The sequence below is a fragment of the Arvicanthis niloticus genome, chromosome 2 (assembly GCF_011762505.2).
Source record: "Arvicanthis niloticus isolate mArvNil1 chromosome 2, mArvNil1.pat.X, whole genome shotgun sequence".
Classification (NCBI taxonomy): Eukaryota; Metazoa; Chordata; class Mammalia; order Rodentia; family Muridae; genus Arvicanthis; species Arvicanthis niloticus.
This window is the reverse complement of record NC_047659.1, coordinates 144,958,287-144,981,021: the sequence shown is the minus strand read 5'-3', so window position 1 is coordinate 144,981,021 and position 22,735 is coordinate 144,958,287. Positions and strand designations below refer to the sequence as shown.

The following is a 22,735-nucleotide window of genomic DNA, read 5'->3' as shown; positions in this document are numbered from 1 at the left end:
GAGCCTGCAGCCTTCTGGGTGGGAGTCCTGAATCTATGCCCTGAGTATACAGGGACCAATGTCCTCATCTGTCGCCTGGGCATGTGGCTCCCGATGAATCCACCGAGCAAAAAGCCAGACCTGTTCTAGGCTCACATTCCTATTTCCCGAAGTGAATTAAGCCCCCATGGAATCAGAAAGCTCAAGGGTGGGAGGGTCATAAAGACCATTTTTCCTTCACATGCTTCTGACAAGTACCCTGCCTGCTCTGGGTGGCAGAGGACTGGGGACCCTTAGTGCCTTATAGGGCCACCCCAGCCCTGCTGTGCTCCAAAAATCCACTGCACATGTGTCAGGCACAGAGTTGACCATGGGAGTATTTCCCTGTGCCTCCCAAGTATCTCCCTGAGGACACATTGCAAACCTATCACCAATGAGGAAACCGGAGAGCTTGGGAAGCCACACACATCAGAGAGAGGAGCTGTGCAGATCTGGAGCAGAACCCACACCCTCATCTCTGTGTTGCTTGGGGACGATGCTGTCCTTCTCTCAAAGATCCTGCTCCCATCAGAAAGATGCTGATGCAGAGACCCCAGTCAAGATGAACATGGGCGTCACATGGCTGTGCTGAAGTACCCCAAGACAGCACCACAGGGTAGGAGTAATGGCTCTGCCCTTGGATACTCAGAAGTCACAGGCTATCTCTTGTGGTGTGTCACTTTTCAACTGACATAGAATCCATATCACATAAAATTGCTATTGAGAGTGCACAGATGGGTGACATTTGGAGCTTTACACTGGTGTGTGACATGGCTCTGTGTAGCAACAAACATTCCTTGCCCAGTCCCCCAAAACCTCCATCTCTATTAGCAGTTGCCCCCTTGTCCCACCTCAGCCCTTGTCAGCTCTGAGCCTGCTTTTTGTCTCTGTGTTTGTCTGTCTGTCTGTTTCACACTCTTGTGGTTTGAATATGAAGTGTTCCCCACAGAGTCATGGTTTCAGCACATGGTTGCCAGCCTGTGCTACTGCTTCAGGAGGTTGTGGGGACTTTGGGATATGCATGATGCCCAGCTGGTGGACTCAGGCTGCTAGTGGGGAGATGTCAAGGGTTACAGCCCCTCCTCTCTCCCTGCTTAGGCAGGATGTAAGGAGCTGTGACCAGAGACTCTGGCTGGCCTGGCCTGAGCTGTCCATTGCTTTCCCCACTACAGTGGGCTTTACTCCCTGAGACCTTGGGCCCAATTAAACCCTGGTTCCCTTAAGTTGATTGCCAGTTATATTGTCATAGCAACAAGGAAAGTAACTGGCATGTGTACCCATGAGGCCATAGGTCAGGTGACCTTTCATTTGACTCTCTCTTTTTAGCACTGTTCATGGCTCAGCCACAATGTAGCTGGTTCCTTCGACTTCTGATTCCACTATGACTCATTCCTGAAAATATGTAGGAAATAAGGCAGCCTCAGGGGAACTCATTGACCCAAAACTCCACAGGGTCTTACTTTTCTCCTGAGCTCTCTCACTGCCCTGCATCAGAGGGGTGTGTTGCCTTCCTGGAGATATTTATTTACAATATTATTTCTATCCATCTGTCCCACCCAATGCAGGCCTGGTCTGGGAGTTAAATTTGAAAACAAGGATAGTCAGTTTGCCTGGCACAGAACCAAGATTCATACAATAGCTTGCACCTCGCCCCTCCCTTTCTGGAAAGACTAGGGATCACCTCCCACCTCCTCCCACAGACTGGGAATCAGCTCTGTACAATGGTTGTGTATCTGTGATGTTCATATACATCAATATTGAAGAGATCCAGTGATGTCTTATATCCATAAGTAAAGAATATTTACATGGACATACTGTTGATAGGACTCGACTCTTGGATCCTTGTTCATACAAGTCACCTGCTAAACATTTTCCAAAGGTGCTTGGCATTCCTCAGCACTGACCAGATGGCCAGTATGACACTGTGCCTGAGAAGCTAAGGAAGGTATTCTGGACCACTGTCCACAGAGAATCACGACTGTCACCATCTCAACCAGAGTCTCCGTGATTACTGCTAGGGGACCCTCAACAAGAGAACTTCTGCTGGTTTCATCAGAGATGACAGGGAGTGGACCATCATTAGACCCTCACCTGAGATTCCACCACTCTCTTCAGAGCCCTGCACCAGCTGTTTGTAATTCTGCCCCAGCTGCATGTGGTCATGGAAGGTGATGGAATGCTTAAAGGGTGGGGGACTGACTGAAGGAGGATGCTATCTATGCAGCCTCTGGGAGATTGTCGTTCGTACTGAAGTGAGACTTTCTGCTGATGTGGCTATTTTAGGGGTACTCTAAAATAGGGCTATTTAGATAACACTCTATAAAGGAGCAAATAGTCTCGTTTGGTCGCCAGGCTTGACTAGAAGAGAGCCTTCCTTTGGCCTCTGGGTGACTTGTCTAGTGTGAATAGGCATGTATTGCCTTCTCCCTTGGGAAAGCTTATGCAGCAGGGAGATCATATCCTTGGTCAATGGCTCAGCACGTCAGGTGACCTGCGTATCTATGAGCCTGGGAAGTTAAAAGGGAGGGGATCTAATAACCCATGGGCTCCAAAGGAACTTTCTCTAGACTCCCGGGCCACAGGCAAATGCAGACACTATATGAAACAGGGATGTGTCTGGAAGTTATAGATGTAGGCGCTGACTAATTGGAGCCTGGCAAAACCAGGATCTGACTCCCTCCAAAACCTGGGAGCCAGGAACACTCTGCCCTTCTCATTCCATCCTCAGGGAAGCTCTTGATGTCCTATAGAGCAAGCGTCCTTCATTGGTAAAAGTGACAAGGTACCTTAAAAATATTTTCATGTCAATGAATCAGAGAAAGAGCTAGAAAATGATAAGGTATCCCCCCTTATGATGTAAGGGAGATGTTACAGGAAAGGAAGGTGAGTGTCTACAGTCAGAGAGGAGCTTGTTCTGTGTTCTGTGGAGCTAAGAGGTACATGTCCATCTGGATCACAGGACCCAAGACAATTTTGCTAGCCCTGAGACTGTCCTAGAAACGTGCTTGTCGGAATTTAATCATTGGGATCGGAAAAACTTCTTCAAAAAGTGATGTGACCAAGCTGTTTAATTTCCCGACAGTCCACTACAAAAGAGAGTGAAGGCTGCAAAGAACTCTCTCACTTTCAGAGACTTAACTGGTGCTCTACGTTCTGGCCAAATGACACTGTCCTCCCGGCTCTGCCCCCAGAGCCACTGTGATCTTAGAGATTTCACATGTCCAAAGGTTGGTGAACTGTACTGAACAAGATGCATAAATAAACTGGCCTCTATCACAAGAGTCAGTGCAGCCAACCCCTCCTAGCCTCACCAATAGGCTACTCGGGTCCTGCTGGCTGCACTTTCCACACCAGCAAGTGATAATTTCCAGGAGTGGTGCTGTGGCGGCCCGCCTGAGCTTCAGAACTCTGTCTCCAGCTGCAGGAAAAGGCGCAGAGTGTGAACAGTGAAGGAGTCCATACTGACCTCATGTGTTTTGGTCTATTTAATCTCTCACTCTTCTTTACCTCTGTCTCCTCCCCACAAGATCCCCCTTTCACTTCTGCAGTTGTCTATATATCTATATCATTTATATCTATATCAGATCTAGATCTAGATAGAGATAGAGAAAGACATGTATAAAATCCACTTAATCCAAGATCCACAGATGAAAGAGAATGCGCTCTTTCACAGGAGAGTTCCGCTCATGGCCATTGTCTTTCAAATTATAGTCTTTCCCTCTTTCCAGGGCTGAATGCAGCCCATAGCAGATGCATAGACTTTCTCTACCCACTCATCTGTAGGTGGGAAGCCATCATGATTCTTTTAACTCAGTTACTGTTAATAGTACCTACGCTGATCAGAGACTTGGAAGTACCTCTGTGCTCAATCTACTGAACACCAGCCAGACCCAATCCCGTGAGTGTGGAGCTGGGTCCTATGTTAGTTCTATATTTAGCTTTTTAAAAGTATTCAATTAACTCTTTGTTTTTTTAAATTTTCACACAGCGTAATTTGATCATATTCACCCCTCTCAACTCCTCTCAGATCTACCCTCCTTCTCTCTCCACCCAACTTCGTGTCATTTTTTAAAGTTCAGTGTATGCTGCCCATAGACTCTTGGCTGTGTGGCATTCTATTGGAGTGTGGCCCAGGGACCAGAGGCTACACACTTAGAGAAAATGGACTCCATTCTTAGGAGCTTTCAATTGTCAATAGTTCATCAGTCAGGGGCGGGACTTCCTGCCCCCCACTCCCTCTGTGTTTGGATGTTGTCTGGGCTGGAGCTTGTGCAGATCCTGTGCCTGCTGTTATAATGGCTGGGAGTTCTTAGATATATCTGACCTGTGGTGTGCAGAAAACACTGCTTCCTTAAAGTGATCCATTATCTCTGGCTCTTACGAGCCTTTCACCTCCTCTTCCATCCTGATCCTTGAGGGGAAGAGCATGATATACATGTCCCATTTAAGGCTGAGCATACTACAGCCTCTTATTCTCTGCACCTTGACCAGTCCTAGGGCTCTGTGTTAATTCCATCTAGCACAGAAGGAGCTTTTCTGGTGTGAGGTTGAGAGACAGGCTTATCTATGGGTATCACAATAAGTTGTTAAGAGTTGGCTTAAGACTAGGTCAATTTATCAGAATAACACTGATGGGTCCCTCCACCCAAGGCTAACCTGCCTATGTGCAGTTTCTTGGCCATAATTTATTTGGGTTTTTAGAAATCTCTTTATTGATTCCATAGTGGTTATATTGATTTATATTCTCGTCTGTATCTCAATTGGTATTTTTTTTTTATTATTTGAGAGTTGCATGATCTTGATTGACCATGTCAACCCCCAATTTCCTTCCACCCACTCACCATGACTCCAAATCCATCCCTCCCTTTCAACTGTATACGTACAACTCTGCAGATATGTTACCCAGTCTATTGAAGTCCATGCCTTTTGCCTAGAGCCAAGCCCACTGGAGCCAAGCTGGCTTTTCCCCAGCTCCCATTAGGCTGCTGAAATTTGGAAAGATGTCAAGAAACCCAGACATCTGATGGGGTTTCTGAGACACGCCCTTGGTCTACAGAAGAGCTCCACATTTCCCCAGGCATCTTTGGGCACTATTCCAACTCTTTCTGTATTGTTCTCCAAAGTAGGAAGTCAAATCTTGTGCTTTTCTCCATGCTGTATCTACAGCCCCTTGAATTGGAACTTTACATGGGGAAGGGGGTGGATATTTCATAATTTACAACTCTGCCATCTGAGCAGGCTGGGACTCATGGCACCTGGGGGCTCATCATCCTCGGTAGAGCATGCCACTGTTCAGTTAATGCCCCTCTCTCACCTCCTCCCTCTTTCCTAAAGACACCTGGGAAATGCCAATGGCACCCTCAACACACTGTGGGGGAATATTCTTAGTATCTCTTTCATCATCTGCTGTTCTTCTAAGAGCAACAGGACTGCCAAGCTGCCTGCCACCTCCTGTCAAGGGTCCCTCGCTGACACCACCCAGCATTCTCCTCCCAGTCCTGCTGACAGCTATGGCGGCCCCTCAGCCTCCACAGTGATACACTCTCCTCTCACAGACACAAATTTCTGTGGCAGCTCCTCATACCCGTCTGCTTCTAATTCTGTACACCCTCCCTCTCACAGCAGAGCAAACTGCCTCTCCACAACCAGATAAAGATAAGGCTGACTGGCTGCCACATCTGGAGACTGGACACCTAGGCAGTTCTCCCTTGGGGTCTCTTTATGGGATCACCCAATGTGGGGCTGAAATGACCTATCTCAAAGGCTCCCTCTCTGACTTGTCTTCTGGGTAGTGGGTGTGCTGGATAAAGGGGTGCCAACTCCCAAGGGAAGCCCACACTGCCTATTTTGCTAAGCTAATAATCATGCCTTGTCTTGAGAAATATTTGCCAGGGTAGGCTTCCAAACAACAAAAACAGAAGAGATCTATTTAGTATCCTGGTAATCTTTAAACCTTCCTTCCCTCGGATTGTCAATAGGCCAATGTTCAGAGCCACACAGAAACACCAATCTAAATTAGATATTGTTGTTAGTAAACTGCTGCTGATTTAGGCCAACCTTGTCAGGAACTGTAGGCACATAGTCTGAGAGGCCGCTGTTGATTGTGGGGCATGGTCTTCAGCCAGTCTGTAGCTGGACATCTGTGCTATTTCAGATGCTGTGGAGTCTGAAATGTGGGGTTGTGCAGGGAGGACGAGTCATGTCTGAGATAGTATAGACAGTCAGGGAAGATCACCTTCCCTCAGAGTCTGGGTGAAGCCTCTTGCTACCTGAGGAACAAGAATTCAAGGACAATTCAGCAGCCATGCTTCGAACTATCCTGCATCCCAAGCAGGTTTGTGGGTGGGCAGGCAGGTTGGTAGGAATCCAAGACCCCTCCAGACACCTCCATCCTCACTTATTAGAATGAGAGAGGTGGGAGAGTTTCTTAACACTCTTGACTACTAGCAAGTTGAAAACTGCCAAAATGGTCCATAAAGTTATAAAGCAGAGAAGTTCAATTGTGATCCCCACCCCCACCCCTGGGTGTGGTTTATCCTTTCCCTAAATGACTTTCTTTCGTCCTTTATGTTTGGGACCTATGTTAAATATGTCTTTTAAGGCCAACAAGGGGGCTCAGCCAGGGAATGTGCTTGCGGCCCAGCCTGGCAACATGAGTTTGATTTCTAAGTCCATGTTCAAAAGAGAGAATTGACTTTTGAAAGTTGTCCTCTGACATCCACACCCATATGCCTGTGTGTACACACACACACTCACATACACATCCATCTCACACACATACATTTACATGTCTGCACACACACACATGCACATACCCACACACATGCACACACATACATCACACACACACACACATCACAGTCACATACACATCCATCTCACACACATACATTTACATGTCTTCACACACACACATGCACACACCCACACACATGCACACACATACATCACACACATATCACACACATATCACATACATGCACATCACACACACATATATCACACACACATATCACATACACGCACATCACACACACACATCATACACACATATCCATATCACATATCACACACACACACACACACTACACACACACACACATATCACATACACATACATCACACACACACATCATACACACATATCCATATCACACATCACACACACACATACACACACACTACACACAAAATAACAATGAAGAAAACTTTAAAATTTCAAATGTCCTTTGATAAACTGTGACTTCTTTGCAAAGCCCACACCCTTTAGATTTACTGTTCCCCCAAGTCTGCTTCCCGCAGGCTAGCTCTGAAATTCTTTTCTGTGTCACAACCATGAATCCTCTGCTTACCCAGGTCAAAGTCCCTCAATGATTAAGGGAGCGTCTCTGGCTGCTGAAGTTGGCCGTATAGAACTGGCCGTCTGTATCCCCACTATTGACGTTGGGCTCAAGGAGCTTAAAGCACAGGAGAATGGACTTTATGGGAAAGAAACGGATTTAGCAAAAACAAATTAGTGAGCACTTTCCATGTTTATAAGTTAAAGAGTAAAATTAAATGAGGACCTTTACCGATTTGGCTGTTTCCTGATCTCAGCACGAGAGAAGACCAAGAGAGAAAGCCACCGCTTCTAGGGCCACACGTCCTATGGACTTTTACCATTATCGTGGTCATGTTCAGCAATGTCAGAGTGACAGAAATAAAAACTAAATAAAGCCAGGCCAAGTATTATTATTATAGGAACCCAGGGACAAATATGTGGGAACCTTAATTAGTACTAAAATACATTTTGTTTTTAGAAAAGTCACAACATTGGCCTTCGTATGTAGTGACTTTAGAATGTCAGAGGGGCACGGATAGGCATGGATATCTGTAAATTTCACAGAAGTAATTTTCATATTACAGATTAAATTATGTTCCATACAAAACACTTGTAATGTTTGAGGCACTTCAGAGCAGACAAACATAATAGAATTGGTGTTTAATATTTAATAGTAAACACATCACCATACACGTCACAATGCTCTCCTCTATGCAGTCTTTTGATATGTAAATGTACTCCTCTAAGCATAGGGAGCGTTGTATGCCCGGCATCCAACTTAGAAAAATTAATCAAGGCTTCTGGATCAGTCCTATTTGTATGAAGAAATTAGCCAGATAGAGCCACCAAATTGTGGAAATATTTTGAATACAAGCACACACTTTCCTTTGTAAGAGAGCTTGGTCAACATTTTTTGAGGTGAGAAGCTACAAAGACCAGCAAGGGAGACAGAAGGTTAAACTGGGGTGCGCATGTTCTTCAGTGCATGGCACTCAGCACAGAGCAGAGGCCGTAGAGCTGGGGTCTAAACTGGGCTGGGCCACCCTTGGTTCACTCAGTTTACAATAGTTGACTCAGTGGGCACCTGGCCTTCACCTATGTGGGGAGCTTCCTTCCTATGCACAGAAGAACATGTCTCAGCTGGGGAAGTGGTTCAGGGGTAAAACTCTGGTCATGGAATCATGGGGATCTGACCCAGAACCAGGTATGCTCACACATGCTTATAGCCCCAGTGCCCAGAAGATGGAAAGGGAAGACTCTTGGAGCTCACTGGCCAGCCAGCTAGTCTACACGGCACACGCTAGGCCATGGTGTCTCCTGCCACAAATAAGATAGATGCTGTGTGAGCAACAATGCTGAGATTGCCCTCTGACTTCCAAAAGAGCACACATTCACTTTCATATGTGTACCTGCACATATACATACATGTGTGCATACACACACACTCATGCACATGCGTGTACACACATGCATACTTGAAGACACACATACACGCATGCACACATGTATGCATACACATACACGTGTGTGTACACACGCACACTTCTGTACTTTAATGAAAGCTCTGCACAACGCACAACACTGGACACATTTCGGGCAGTCCTGGCAGACTGTTCAACTTGGTTTCTAGCTACCTAGCTAAGGGTCCAGCCCTGAGCCCAGCGAGACCTGTTAGAGATTCTCTGATCCTCGTCTTGATCAGAGCAACACCGGGAAGAACATGGCTTGGTGACCCGGCACTCATTACTGAGCACAGCAAACCCACCTTCAACTCTCACTGTGGGCTCTGAAGCTGCCCTCTTTTCTGCCTGTCTAAAGCTTGGTGCCTTGGGCAAGAAGAGGAAAGTCTGACACAGTGAGACCCTGGGCATCGAGGAGAGAGGGCTCTTAATCAGAAGCAGGGATGGCTCACCTGTGCCTTTGTTGCTGAGGAGCCCTGGACGCTTCTCCCTCCTACACAAATCCCTTGCCCCAGTTCAGTAGGAGGAGGTAATCCATCACAGTCAAAGCAAAGAGAGGAAGCACAGAAACGTGTGCTCGGGCAGCGCCTGCATCCATGGGGCTCGCCGGCCAGGTGCACTCTGAACTCTACAGCCCCCTCCCCCACTGAAGCACCCCACAGTTAGAACGAGGGTGGAGGCTACCCGCTTGGCCCTCAGAGCCACAAGACCTGGTCTGAGTCCCCTAAAGGCAATACAGGCTGTGTGATCAAAACTTTTTTGCTTCCAGGCATTTTTTTCCATTTGTAAAATAATAAACACAAACTTATAAAGCTGTGTTTTTCAACCTTCCTAAGGCTGCAACCCTTTAATAATATCTCATGCAGTGGGGACCCCCAACCATAAAATTATTTTTGTTTCTAGTTCATAACTCTAATTTTGTTGCTGTCTGGAATAGTAATGTAAACATCTGATATACAGATGGTCTTTGGTGACCCCCTGTGAAAGGATCATTCAGTTCCCAAAGGTGCCATGACCCACATGTTGAGAACCATTGTTATAAAAGTAATTAATTATACTGAAATTACTTTGAAATTTCAAAAGTAAAACTGGGGCTGGAGAGATGGCTGTCGGTAAACCACCCTCAGCACAGGCTAAGACCAGCCACAGCAAGACATGAAGGATCAGACTAATCCCCTATGTACTTGACTGCATGCCAGAACACAGGCCAACCCCGAGAACATCAAAACTTGCAGTTTTTCATGGAACTGAAAGGGTGCAGAATCACGAAAGTATTGTCCAAACCACAAAGAAATCACCTCAGAGAGACTGATAAGTGACAGGTGGGAGGCAGTTAGTTGACAAGTCCCGAGTCTTACAAAAGGCTAGAGAAGTACAAGGAAATGCCAGAGTGTGAGAAACAGGGCAGACAGAGACTCGTGGGACCAGTAAGAGGGCACAGAGAGTGAAGGAGATTGCTCCCAAGCTTGATGATCTGAGTTCAATCCTCATGAGAGGGAGGGGGAGGGGGAGGGAAAGGGAAAGGGGAAGGGAGGGAAGAAGGAGGAATAGGGAGAGGGAGAGAGAGGGAGGGGGAAGGGGAGAGGGAGGAAAAAGGAGGAAGAGGGAGAGGGAGGGAGGGAGGGGAGAGAGAGGAAGAAGGAGGAAAAGGAAGAGGGAAAAAGAAGAGAACTTGTAGAAGTGAAAAGTGAAACATTTCAAAGTTAAATGTGTTAAAAGGAAAGCAGACGTTTACCTGGAAGGGAAGGTCATCAAAGACGAAGACAGAATGTAGAGTAGAAAGAACTGACAGAAAGATGTTCTGTGCCCTGAGGCGGTGTTGCGGGGCTTGGGGGGAAGGCGGGGGATAAAGGAGGGCCCAATGCACAGACCCTGTAATTGTCTTGTCTAGTGAGCTGCCAAGGAATTCCAGATCCCAGAAACCCATGGACATCTCAGGCAGGAGGGGCATCATGAGAGAAACCAGGCAAAGCCCTGAGGAATACGGCTGAGACTCCTCACCAAGAAGACTGCTAAAATCACCAGGGGAAAAGAACACATCACACACAGGGAAGAAAAGGGGAGAAGATGCAAAACAAACACAAATCAAACCACAAAATAGAAAAAAAAAAAAAAGTCCCTTGAGAACCCACGGGCCTGAGAGCACCAGGCAACCTCTGGAGGAATATCACCTTACTTCTAACACACATATCTTTAGAAGATTCTGGTTAAAGAAAGTTCCAGGACAGACAAAGACCAGCAGAGAGTGTTTCTGGCGAACTAAAGCTGTGAGAGAGGTCTACTAAAACTGTAGATCAGAAGTGAAGCTAAGTTAGAGAAGTTTGCCCCACAAGTGTGAAACCCCAGGGAAAGAGAAAATACAGAACTAACAGCCCCCAAAGTTTGTAAACTGTATGGAAACTTTAAATCCAAGTCGTTAGATCAGTAGACGCTGAGACAAAGAAACATGGAAAGTACAATGGAGTGTGTGACTCGCAAGCTGATCCACACCAATGAGAGAAGAGACATAAAAGAACACAGAGACACTACCCACCCAGGACCAAGGAGTCTTCTCCGCAGATAAGAAAGATCCAAGGCAAAACAGCGGTGTCTCCATTCTGGAAAAGAAAATAGTCCACAATGCTCTATTCTGGGAACATTTCAAGAATGCCAATGAAATAAAAACATTTTAAAATATATAAAGGCTGAATGAATTTCTCCCCTGAGAAGACCCTGTACAATAAATTCTTTAAACAGAGGGTAAGTTATAGTGGAAGAGAATGCGGGTTTCGGCAAGGACTGAAAAATGTCAGAAGCGATAAATGTGAAGAAATAAGAAATGTCCCCCACAATTGATATCTTTTAAAAATGATTATCCATCTAAGCAAAAGTAGCAAGAAGGAACTGTCAGTACAGCACATGTTGAAGAGAATCTGTGAAAACACCAAGGCCCGTGTTCTTGCTACAATAACCTGCCTGCCTGGACAGTGGTGGCCACTTAAAGGTCAATCGTGGTCAATTAACTCAGCGTCATAAGCACAAAAGGCTGCCTTCACCATAAATTGTTTCTTGCCAGTGTTTTGTCACAGTGACAGAAAGAAACATGGGAAGGAAAGGGTTTGTTTGGCTTCCAGGTTATATCTCATCACTGAGGGAAGCCATAGCAGGAACTCAAGGCAGAACCTGGAGGCAGGAACTGAAGCAGAGGCCATGGAGGAAGGCTGTTCCCTGGCTTGCTCCCTATGACTCACTCATCCACTTTGCTTAGGTAACCCAGATCCATGTGACTAGTGCTGGCACCATCCACAGTGGGGTACAGTCAAGAAGATACCCCTACATCATCAGGCAGTTTGATGGAAGCAACTCCCTCTTTCCAGATATCTCTAGAGCATCCAAGCTCATACAAGAAGAAACAGAACCCCCAGCCATCCCTTGATTCTATGTTGACTCTAGACCTACCCAGAGTTGCCACACACCTGTCAAAACAAATACAACCATATTTCATATCTGAACCTTCAATGTATTTAAACTTGGCTTCAGTTTTAAAGGATGAGTGGGCATTTAAACCTGGCACTGTATCAACTGCAGGGATAAGCAGTAGCCTTAGCTTAGTGGAGCTGGGACACACAGGAGAGAGACCTGGGACAGAGGAGACCTTGGCAACTATTGCTGCTCAACAGGTGACATGGCTCAGCCAGCTGTCATGAGGTCAGGGTGAACAGGAGAAGCAGAAGAGGATTGTCTGTGCCGAAGTAAGAAAAGCAGAAGAGTCCAGTTATGTCTCCTAGAAGACACCAAGTTCGCTTGTGCCTGGGAGCTGCTAAGCAGGTGTCCCCAGAAGATAACCAGGACACAGAGAAAACTGAAGACAGGAAGAAATGCCCCAAGGGGTTTTCCATCTGCCTGCAACTCCATGCTTCATATCCTGGCTGCATGAAGTACCAGTGACACTTACTCACTAGCCAGGCACTTCCAAACACAGTGGTTTAACGAGCTTCATGCAGCCTGGATATAGTATAAAACACACTCCTCTGAACGATGGCGTTTGAGCACACCGGTTTCACCCTCATCCTGTGCACATGCTCAGGCCGGTACAGCCTGCAGAAGGATGCTAGGAAGTGCTGTTCATGCTTAGCAAATGTGGATAAGCCCCACGCTCCAGGAGCAGGCTCAACCCTAGGGTCCATTTGGAAGATTAGGTGCCCAGCTACCCAGGGAAGGAACCAAAGAGCCCTTGACACTCCACCAAGTAGAAATTTAGTGCATTCATGAGCATTTCATTACAAGGTTAATATTTCACCACAAGGGCTCATCCATCCCTACACAGGCTCAGATGCCACCATACAAGGCCACGTATCATCATACAGAGTCATGTTCATAACGCAACACATACACACACACACGTGTGTGTGTGTGTCTGTGTGTGTTTTATCTCTGTGTGTGTGTGTGTGTGTCTGTGTGTGTTTTATCTCTGTGTGTGTGTGTGTGTGTGAGTGTCTGTGTGTGTTTTATCTCTCTCTCTCTCTCTCTCTCTCTCTCTCTCTCTGTGTGTGTGTGTGTGTGTGTGTGTGTGTGTGTATGAAGTGGAAATTTCTGGTTTCTTTGGAGACTCAGTTGTGTCAGTTGTGTGATTTTTCTGGAAACTGTCTTATGAGAGGCTGTTTTTTCTGTAGCAGACACATGGGAGAATGTTTTGCTGAGAAGAGACACATAGTGGTTTTTGGGGAGGCAGCCTGGAAGAAGAGCATGTGATGTTTTGCAGGAGCTGACGCATGAGAGAACATGTGGTGTTTGGAAAGGGTATAAATATAATCCAGCGGACAGTAGACGACTCTGGATGGCATTGGTTCACCTTGCCAGTCTTGGCTCATTATCATTTGTCATGACTTCATAGAGAGATGCCACCAAAGAATTTTGGGTGGTGTTCTGGCGGTTTCTTGCTGCTTCTGTGCACTCAGAGCCTTGTGGTTTCCTCTGGATTGACCTGGTGCTGCTGAGTCATGAATGGTGTTTGCGAGTGGATCCAGCTGACGCTGCTGATTTGTGTGAACTGAACTGCTGAGCTCCTGACAACGCAGACTGGATTTGCTCCAAAGAACTATTTCTAAAAAGGTCCACATCCTCCTCTGCCCTATTAACCTTTCCTTTCCACCACCTCTGGGGGTGGCGTGGGCTAAAAGGGAGGTTAAAGCATTTAAGAATCCTTATTAAAAGTGGGTTATGAAAAACCTAAGCCTACATATATATTCTACAGTAACATAAGAAGGCCCATGAGGGTCCACAGAGCAATGCCCATGGGCATCAGAGCAACTGATGTCAAGAGGTCATTGGAAGTTCACAGCCTTTGGGCTTCAGGGGAAAAAAAAATCCCGACCGTTCATCACTAACAGTTCTTGTGCCTGGATGCAGATCATGATGCCAGTTGTGCATGACTCCTCTATGTTTAATATTTATTTTAATCACTACTATAATTTTCATTACCACTACTGTTTAATGCTGTTATTAGCACGCCTAGTGTCAGTCTCCTACCGAATCATCATACGTACTTAGTTTTAGTGGACCCTCTCCTTCCCCCCTCCCTCCTCTTACAGCTTTGTAACCTTTGACCCCGGCATCCTCCTTCCAATGGCCTGTCATGAGTTTTCTTGCTCCTTCCTCCACCCTCTCTTAAACTCTCTTTCCTCATACCATGGGCTCCCTTTTCTGGACCCAAGCTCCCTCTGACACAAATGAGTACATACAACACAAGGAAAGGTCTGTGTGGAACAGAGAGCATGTGGGTAAAGGAGCCTCACTCATGTTGGTTGGAGGGTAAACTGTTACAGTCACTGTGGAAATAGACCTGCTATATCAACCAGCTACTCCACACTTCAGTGCATGCCCAGTAATTCTGCATCCAACCACAGGGACACCTGCACACCCATGTATAAACTACCACAGGGACACCTTGCACACCCATGTATAAACTACCACAGGGACACCTGCACACCCATGTATAAATTACCACAGGGATACCTGCTACCCATGTGCATCCTACCACAGGGACACCTGCACACCTGTGTGCATCTTATCTCTTTCTAAGTTGCTCTGCCCTGCCCTGGGCTACATTGTGCTTATTTGCACATGGTGAACTGAGCCCTTCACCCAGTAATCAATTCTGTTTAGACAAGATCAGCATATGGCCCAGAATTGACTCTCGAAAGCCAAGCTCCAGCAAACAAAATCCCAGCTTAACAACCAGCTGTTACACAGTCAGGGCCAGGCTGCTGACCTGACCTGTCCTCCTCACACAGATGTTCAGTCAGCTACACAGAAGGCTGATTGGGCAGAGCAGGCGAGGTCCACTGTGCCCTGCTGTCTGAATGATTCCATGCAGCCACTTGGGAACCCTGCAGTCCACAGCCTCAGTCCCTTCCTCTCCAGGTAGACCAGGCTCTCAGCCCACGAGGAACTCTGCATCCTGTGCCTCAGGGGCAAGGCTCTGTGGGCTTTAGAAATTTTTGACAGGTACGTCTAGATGCAAAGCTGAAGACAGACATTGGAGACAGAAGGGCAGTCTGAAGTCACTCTGGACTGTCTACCAAAAACCTCATTGCATACAGAGTGTGCACATGATACTCAAAAGGTCTTGAAGGCTTCCCAGTGGACTTCAGTAGAGCCCTCGCGCCTTCAGGAATAGGCCAGGACAAACACAGCCATGAGCAAAATCCACAATGAAACTTTCCAGGAAACAATGTTTTCTAGTGGGACCTTGGGGCCCACAGATGTCTCTGCTTAAACAGATGGGGAAATACTGTGCCAATTTTAGCTTTACGGGGTCTTTGGGGGCCTGACCTCTCGCTTCCTGGCATAATTCATCTGCTCTCCCTAGAGAGGCTTAATATGCACACCTTAATATCAGAGTCCGGGTCCCAGGATGTGGCTGTCTAAATTCCAGCCACTAAGCTCCACACTGGTATGGGGTTATGTCCACCTGCCTGCAAGCAAATCGTCCCAAAGTATCAATGGTGAGGGGTGGGAAAGCCCAGAACTCAGGCTGCAGGTGAGGAGGACAATGGACAGGCAAAGTTACTCAGGAATGGTGTGTGGCAGCAGCATTGGAAGCGGGTAAATTAGGGTAACGGGGTGCATACGATCAAAATGCATCCTATCCCTGTACAGAATGGACAGACACAAAAACAGCATAATAAGAATAATTTCCTAGTTTATTTCTCATGCTCCCATGATGAAATAGTTCAACAAAAGCAATTTAAGGGAGAACAAATTTCTTTTGGCTCACAGTTCAAAGGCAACCAAAGAACAGCGCCTGGGCCAAACTCTGGGCTCCATGCAGGGGCCACAGGAGAGTCCCAACCAGTGAAAGTAGAGACAAGCCCATGGGGCTTTTAAAAAGTCAGGCTCTCTCTGACTTAGTCTTTTTGCTATGTTGTTTTCGGCTTATGACAGGACTATTTGAACATCTCCAGGACTCGCTGGAAACAAGAAGAAAGGGAACATGGTCCTGAGTAGAGCTATATAAAAAGGGAGGTGAGTGTACTTCGTGGAATCTGGTGCCTGATTTCTAAGGAATAAGCTATGCTTTAAAGAATTCAACCCAGGGCTGGAGAGATGGCTCAGTGGTTGTGTGAGCTTGCTCACGGCTTTGACAGAGGACCTGGGGCTCAGTTCCTAGCACATCAGATGGCTTCCACCCACCTGGCGCCCCAGCTCTGGTGAGTCTGACACCTGGCCTCCTTGGCTACCCACATTTACACACACACACACACACACACACACACACACACACACACACACACACACACTTAAAAATAAAATTCATCTTTAAAAATAAAAGCAGTGTAAGAATGGCATTCTTCACCTCAGATCTTCCACCTTACCCCTTGAGTCTTTTTTCCAAATGTCATCTGCCTTAGTTAGGGTTTTACTGCTGTGAACAGACATCATGACCAAGGCAACTCTTATAAGAACAACATTTAATTGGGGCTGGCTTACAGGTTCTGAGTTTCAGTCCGTTATCATCAAGGTGGGAACATGGTAGTGTCCAGGCAGGCATGGTGCAGGAGGAGCTGAGAGTTCTACATCTTCATCTGAAGGCTGCTGGCAGAATACTGGCTTCCAGGCAGCTAGGATGAGGGTATTAAAGCCCACACCCACAGTGACACACCCACTCCAACAAGGCCACACCTACTCTAACAGGGCTACACCTTGTAATAATGCCACTCCCTGGGCAGAACATACAGAAACCAGCACATCGTCCATACTAAAGAAAGGGCTCACATTGTGTCTCAGTCACACACGCAAATGTCTCCACTCTCAATGCCTATTTCCTATGTAACATATAAGGGCCACAGGGCAAAAGGGATCAGATTCCTCTTTGCATACCCAGGTCTTGGCTCAACAAATAAGGCTAAATAAGAACCTAAGTGTCAAGCATTTCAAAACATTTACAAATTATCAGGAAGGTAGAAGAGTCATCTCTGAGCCTACCTAAAACACGCTGGATAGTCTCACAGGGGGCCAAGGACCTCAGACTGCAGGACTCAGTGACTTCACCAGTCAGCCACCAGAGATCAGGGGCTTTGGTCTCTATGTCTCTCCCACCTTAGAAATAATTGTCATCAACTCCTGAAATCAAAAGTCTCCTTGCAACTTTAGTGATTTGAGTTCTGGATGTTCACGAAGCAACACCTGTAGGACAGGCGTCAGAACCTGATTAACTCTGCCAGACTTGATACCGCAGATATGTCTGCCAGGCTCGTGGGAAATGAAACACATCTGAACAGCTGCAGGGTTTGAGGTGACTAACTCTTTCAAGGGAAAGATTGCATTCATAGGCAACAATACACACATGAACCTCTGTATTCATGTGTGTGCCTAATCATGAACATGTGTGGTCCGCACGTGTGTGTTTGCTTGGATGTGCACACGCTTATATTTACAAAAGTACAGGTGAGTAGATGGTTGTAGAGAAATCTCCAGAAACATTTGACATTTTTCAGATCTAGCAGACTGTGGTCATGGATCTCTTCTTAAATCCCCAGGAATGATGGACTTACTATGCTCCTTCAAGTTCCCTGAGATCAGAGGGCTACAGAAGCTCTGCATAGGAAGGAAACAGTCTAACTGTTAGCAAGTGCAGAGCCTGCACAGGGGTGAGCATTGAGACTATTGAAAAGAGATGGGGTGCCTTCCACCAGGAACACCCACCGATCAGTGTGGCTGCCTCCTGTGTGTGTGAACCGCCCTAGGCAGTATGCCTGGGCACACACTGATCGGTGGGTGTTCCTGTGAGTAATGTGAATGACAGAGCCAAACAGACTAGGATTCACCACACTATGCAAGACAACGGGGAATCTACCACGGGGATACTGAGAGCCCTGAGATAGCCTGTAAGGAAAAGGTTCATCCGGTCAACTTTATTATATATGTTATTATATATAATCATATATTATTATATATAAATTTATTATTATTGTTGTTATTATTATTATTATTATTATTATTATTATTATTATTACACTTTCCACCCTCAATGCCAAACATCTGCAAGAAATACAGATATTATCACTGAAGACTGGAGTGTGTTTGAGGCAGAATGCTGCCTGGTAGGTGGGGCTCAGGTCTTCAGTGAATCTGGAACCTTCCTGGACAGGTTCTGAAGTCAGCATCAGGAAGACCATCAGAGTGCCACTCTCTAGCTGAGCTGCAGGGGAAGACACAGTTCAATCAGATGCCAGGAGTCCTTGACCACGCACATTCAGCTGTAACCACAGCTGCCCCGCCTCGGCTCCCTCTCTCCCAAAGACTGCACTGTGAGAAGGTACCACACACCAAACAGGAGGTCTGGCCTGAGGTGGTCTGGAGGAGGAGCAGCACCTAAGCTGAGACCTGGAGACTGGTCCCCCTGCCTGGGTGCTGCCACAGAGCCCACCCCACACTGCCATAGTTAGAAACTCAGCTCCAATCTAGAAGTGTACAAGCAAGATCCTGCCAGGAGTGCTGTGGTGCAGGGTGGCCATGCCCTTCCTGAGGTGAGAGGTCAGGCATCTGCAAGGGTTCAGCTGCCTCAGTCTCAGACTCCTAAACTCCCAGTGGATGTCAGCTCTGCCTCAGGAGGGCAAGACCACAGAACTTTCAGCACCTAGGAGACGTGTTTGTATGACAATGAGTTCCTCAAAGACATCTTACATGCAGCACTGGTGAGCAGAAGTGACCTTTGACTGAGCAGAAGAAGCTCCTAGGGAGGGGAGGTTTCCCTCCTGCGTGTGTGTGTGTGGCCTGGGAAGTAGCTCCACTCCAGGAGCCATCCAGGAAATGCCAAGTTCAGTCAGCACAACCACCGCCCCTCCCCTCCAGCCCTTTCTGATGAGCCAAGGTCAAAAAGACGCCTCACTGTGCGTCGCCAAGGGTTTGGAAGAGTAGAGGATGACACTGTGTGTGCCCAGCTTTCTTGACCCTGACCCTGCAGTCATCGTGATGGCGGGAGACTGTAGATGGAGAAAGAGATTGCCGGTTTCATAACAGACAGGACACAGTGAAGACGGGATAGGAGACCAGATATAGTCTTCAAAGTACCATTGCTTGTTACCAACATCCTCCAGCAAGAAACCACTTCCGGGGAGGGGGTCCCATAAGCCCCCCAAACAGCACCACACATGTGAGACATTTCACCCTCACATTTAACACCACGGGCATAACACTGTGTTCCCTTAAGTCCTTCCTCTTCCCCCTCACCTCTTTCGAAGTCTGTCTTGGCCATTTTGATTATGCCGAGTTGAGAGAAAGAGCCAGAATATCATTTAGTACATGTCTTCCCCAAGGACAGCACATGTGCCAGGGAGCCCTTCATCAACAGGGTCAGGGAGGAAGCAGCAGAGCTGGGGCCAACTGGCTTCTCCTCCTGGCCTGAAGAGCCCGAGCCCCTGCAGGTCAGAAGGGATACAATGGAGACTGTCTGTGGGTTGCAGAGCGATACACAGATTCATCTTAATTAAGCCAGATTCAGTTTTGATCAGGGCACCGCTTTTTTATTCATTTTAAGCAATTTGGAAATGAAGCATATTTTTGAGATCACCAAATGTAGGCTGCCCCCAGGAAGGGTCCAGCAAAGCACTGACCCCTCGATGCCAAGTGCAATTAATAGAAGCTTGCTAGAATCCAGGAAATTGACTAGCCTGGTAGTGTCTCACCACAGTGGAGCATGTCAAGAACTGAATTTACTGAAGGGCCTCATAACCTGACTTGAGCAGAAGGTGTCATGCTCACTTCTGAACTTAGAATCAACACAAGGCCATTAACCCCTGTGGGGCAGGCTCCCTGGGATGGGGCCTCTCACACTTGCATGGTGCTCACTTTGTTCCTCGGACTGGTGGGTTAATATTCCACAGAGTAAAGGAGTGAAGTGGGCCCTTTGGCTGCCTTCAGTCTCAGGGCTGACTTGCTTTCTGTGCCCTGGAGAAGACTACTTTCCAGGGCCAGGGAATAGCTGTGTCCAGCTAGGTCTTCAACACCGCCAGCCTTGAAAAGCAGGCAGTCATGACATAAGCCTCAGTTTTCCAAAAGACCTGGGAGTTAGCATCGTATAACCACTTCCCAAATTCTCACACTTGGCCACGCTGACCGGCTGACAGGCAGCCATCCGTGTCACCTTGAAAGTCCTGGCTTGTGAGTTATGAAGTTTCTTTCCACAGAGAGGTCAAGGAACGGTGGGATGAAGCACAGATCACTGCACACAACGAAGCCCATGAAAGTGGACATGAAGTTGTGGGTGTGGTGAGCATCACAGTGCTCATGGAAACAGATTGCCTGTATCCACATCCCACAGGTTTGTTGACACAGGAAGTGAGGCTCCAGCAAGGTGGGGGTTACCTGCACATGCACTGTGAAGCAGGGGTCCTGCAGATACTTCTCAAAGATAGGAGTGAGTGGGCCTGCGAACAATTCCTCCCTCATTACCGGAGCGTCCTTCACTAACTGAGGAATGGATGCTCAGCTGTTCTGTGACTCACTGAATTCAACCCAGCAAGAAGCAAGAAGGAACGGATGTCCCCTTCCAAGGGAAGCGAGGAGCAGGTGACACCGGGTCTTCTGTGTTATACCTGAAGCAGACAGCTGTTGCTGCCACCTGCTTCCTGTCACCCTGCATTTAGGAGTACACTTGAGTTTTCCACACTAGGGTACTGGGGACTGACTCCCAGGTATCTATCAATCAACCTGCCCCAGAGGCATCTTCTGAGTTACCTGTTTTCCAGACTAAGAGCCAGCATGCCTGGCAGACATAGCTCTCCATGTTCCGCACGCCATCCCAGGCAGAACCGGGCTCCTGACCAAGGCAGATCCAGTACCGTGTGAGGATGCTTCATAGAGGGTTCTAGGGAACTCATTGGGACCCAAACACCAGTTCTTCACACAGAGAGGCAGGCAGGAGAGTGTGGCACACCACCAGAGTGGGCAAGGTCTCCTCCTTACACTGGCTTGGGCCTCCTTAGGCTTCAGCTGGCATCTGGTGAGGTGCTTCCCATACTCTGTATCTACAGCATGAGGCTGGTTTCTTAGCACCATGGAGCCCTGACATGCAATAAATAGGCAGTGAACAGAAAGTCTGTGTTTTTATGGTCTGATGAAAGAGAGGTCCCCTCAGCAGTAGTGAGCCTTGTGGTGGTGATGGAGGAGGGGTGGAAGAAGAGAGGAAAAGAGAGAAGGGTTGGAATAGGGAAGGAGGGAGAGAGGGACTTGATAATGCAAGAAGCAGTAGCCATATTTTCAACATGTCCCTTAGACTTAATGGAACAGTGTTGAGGCAGCAATTTTGGCTGATAATCGGGGCCCAGGGGCACTGGAGTGGATACCTGATACAGAAGCTCTTTCCCTCTTCTGTCCCTTCTTGTGCCCGTCCTTCTTCTCATGGCCTGATGCAGAGGAAATGACCTCACCACGTAAGCTGCTCACGTCAGGTCTCAGCGTCTAGAAGTGTCTAGACTGCAATGGAGAAACACCTTGACTGGGTGAGGAGGTGCTGACAAGCAGTCAGCTGAGCTACATCGCCAACACCCCGGCCTCGTCTCTGTTCTTTATAAATTACTCATTATCTGGTATTCTGCTAAGGCTGCATAGAGTGGACCAAGGACAATGAGTAAGAAGGAAGCAGGAGACATGGAACTGTTTCCATGCTGGGTGCGTTGGTCTGCTGCTGCCGCCCCCACCGCCCCCACCACCCCCACCGCCCCCGCCACCCCTGCTGCTGTTGGCGCTGCATGAATCCCAGGGGGTGGGAAAAGAGATGAGTCTTCAAGCCTGCCCAAACATTTGAGGAAGGGGGTCATGAAAGGTGGTAAACACGTCCCAGGGTCCCCTTTATAGAACCTAAGCCGTGCCCTCTGCTTGGGAGAAACAGTATTAGTCACAACACAGAAATCTTCCCTTGTATCCTTTCTCTTAGCCGACACCTCGCCCTCATGTTCCAGTTCCCAGCTCCTCCTCCAGGCTCCAGTCCTGGGATTCTTGGAGTCAGTGTGAATGCCAGCTGCTCCCTGGCTTGGTGTGAACCAGGGACTCCCGATAAAAAGAAAGAAGAAGAAAAGGGTCAGTTGTATTCCCACCCACAGTGTAGGCTGTGGAGTGCGCCCTGCACATACTGGCAGACACACACACACCCCACACACGACTTTCCCCTTAGGACCTCTGGTGGGATCAGACCAAGGCAAAGAGGTAAGAGTGAAAGTGAAACCCATCTAGGGCAGAAGTGGGGAGAAGGTAGGTGGAGTCTAGCAAACAGGGACTGTGCCTGCCAATGCCTGCAGCCAGCACGGGTTCCTGGTGGAACTGAGATCAGAGCCGAAAGGTCACAGCTTTCTGAGCACAGTCAGATCATTGTTAAGGTCACAACATGCAGTGGGGGTAAGGGGGTGGTGCTCCAAAATAATACGGAAGGCCAAGTGCTGAGTCAACTGATGAGGGT

General features: G+C 47.5%; 1 long non-coding RNA gene across 5 annotated transcripts; it reads right to left on the bottom strand.

Annotated features, from left to right (window-relative positions):
• Nucleotides 1-16,773: 16,773 nt before the first annotated feature.
• Nucleotides 16,774-21,978, bottom strand: LOC143441538 (uncharacterized). Of its 5 annotated transcripts, none has more exons than XR_013109085.1 (5): nucleotides 21,627-21,978; nucleotides 21,247-21,345; nucleotides 21,019-21,100; nucleotides 19,513-20,917; nucleotides 16,774-18,481 (listed from the first exon to the last, which is right to left on the bottom strand). It is a non-coding gene; the product is annotated as an uncharacterized LOC143441538 (long non-coding RNA). The 5 variants fall into 5 exon arrangements; XR_013109083.1 differs by having other exon boundaries at nucleotides 16,775-18,481; nucleotides 19,513-19,700; nucleotides 20,131-20,917; nucleotides 21,019-21,345; XR_013109084.1 differs by having other exon boundaries at nucleotides 16,775-18,481; nucleotides 19,513-20,503; nucleotides 20,647-20,917; nucleotides 21,019-21,345.
• Between the last annotated feature and the right edge of the window lie 757 nt (nucleotides 21,979-22,735).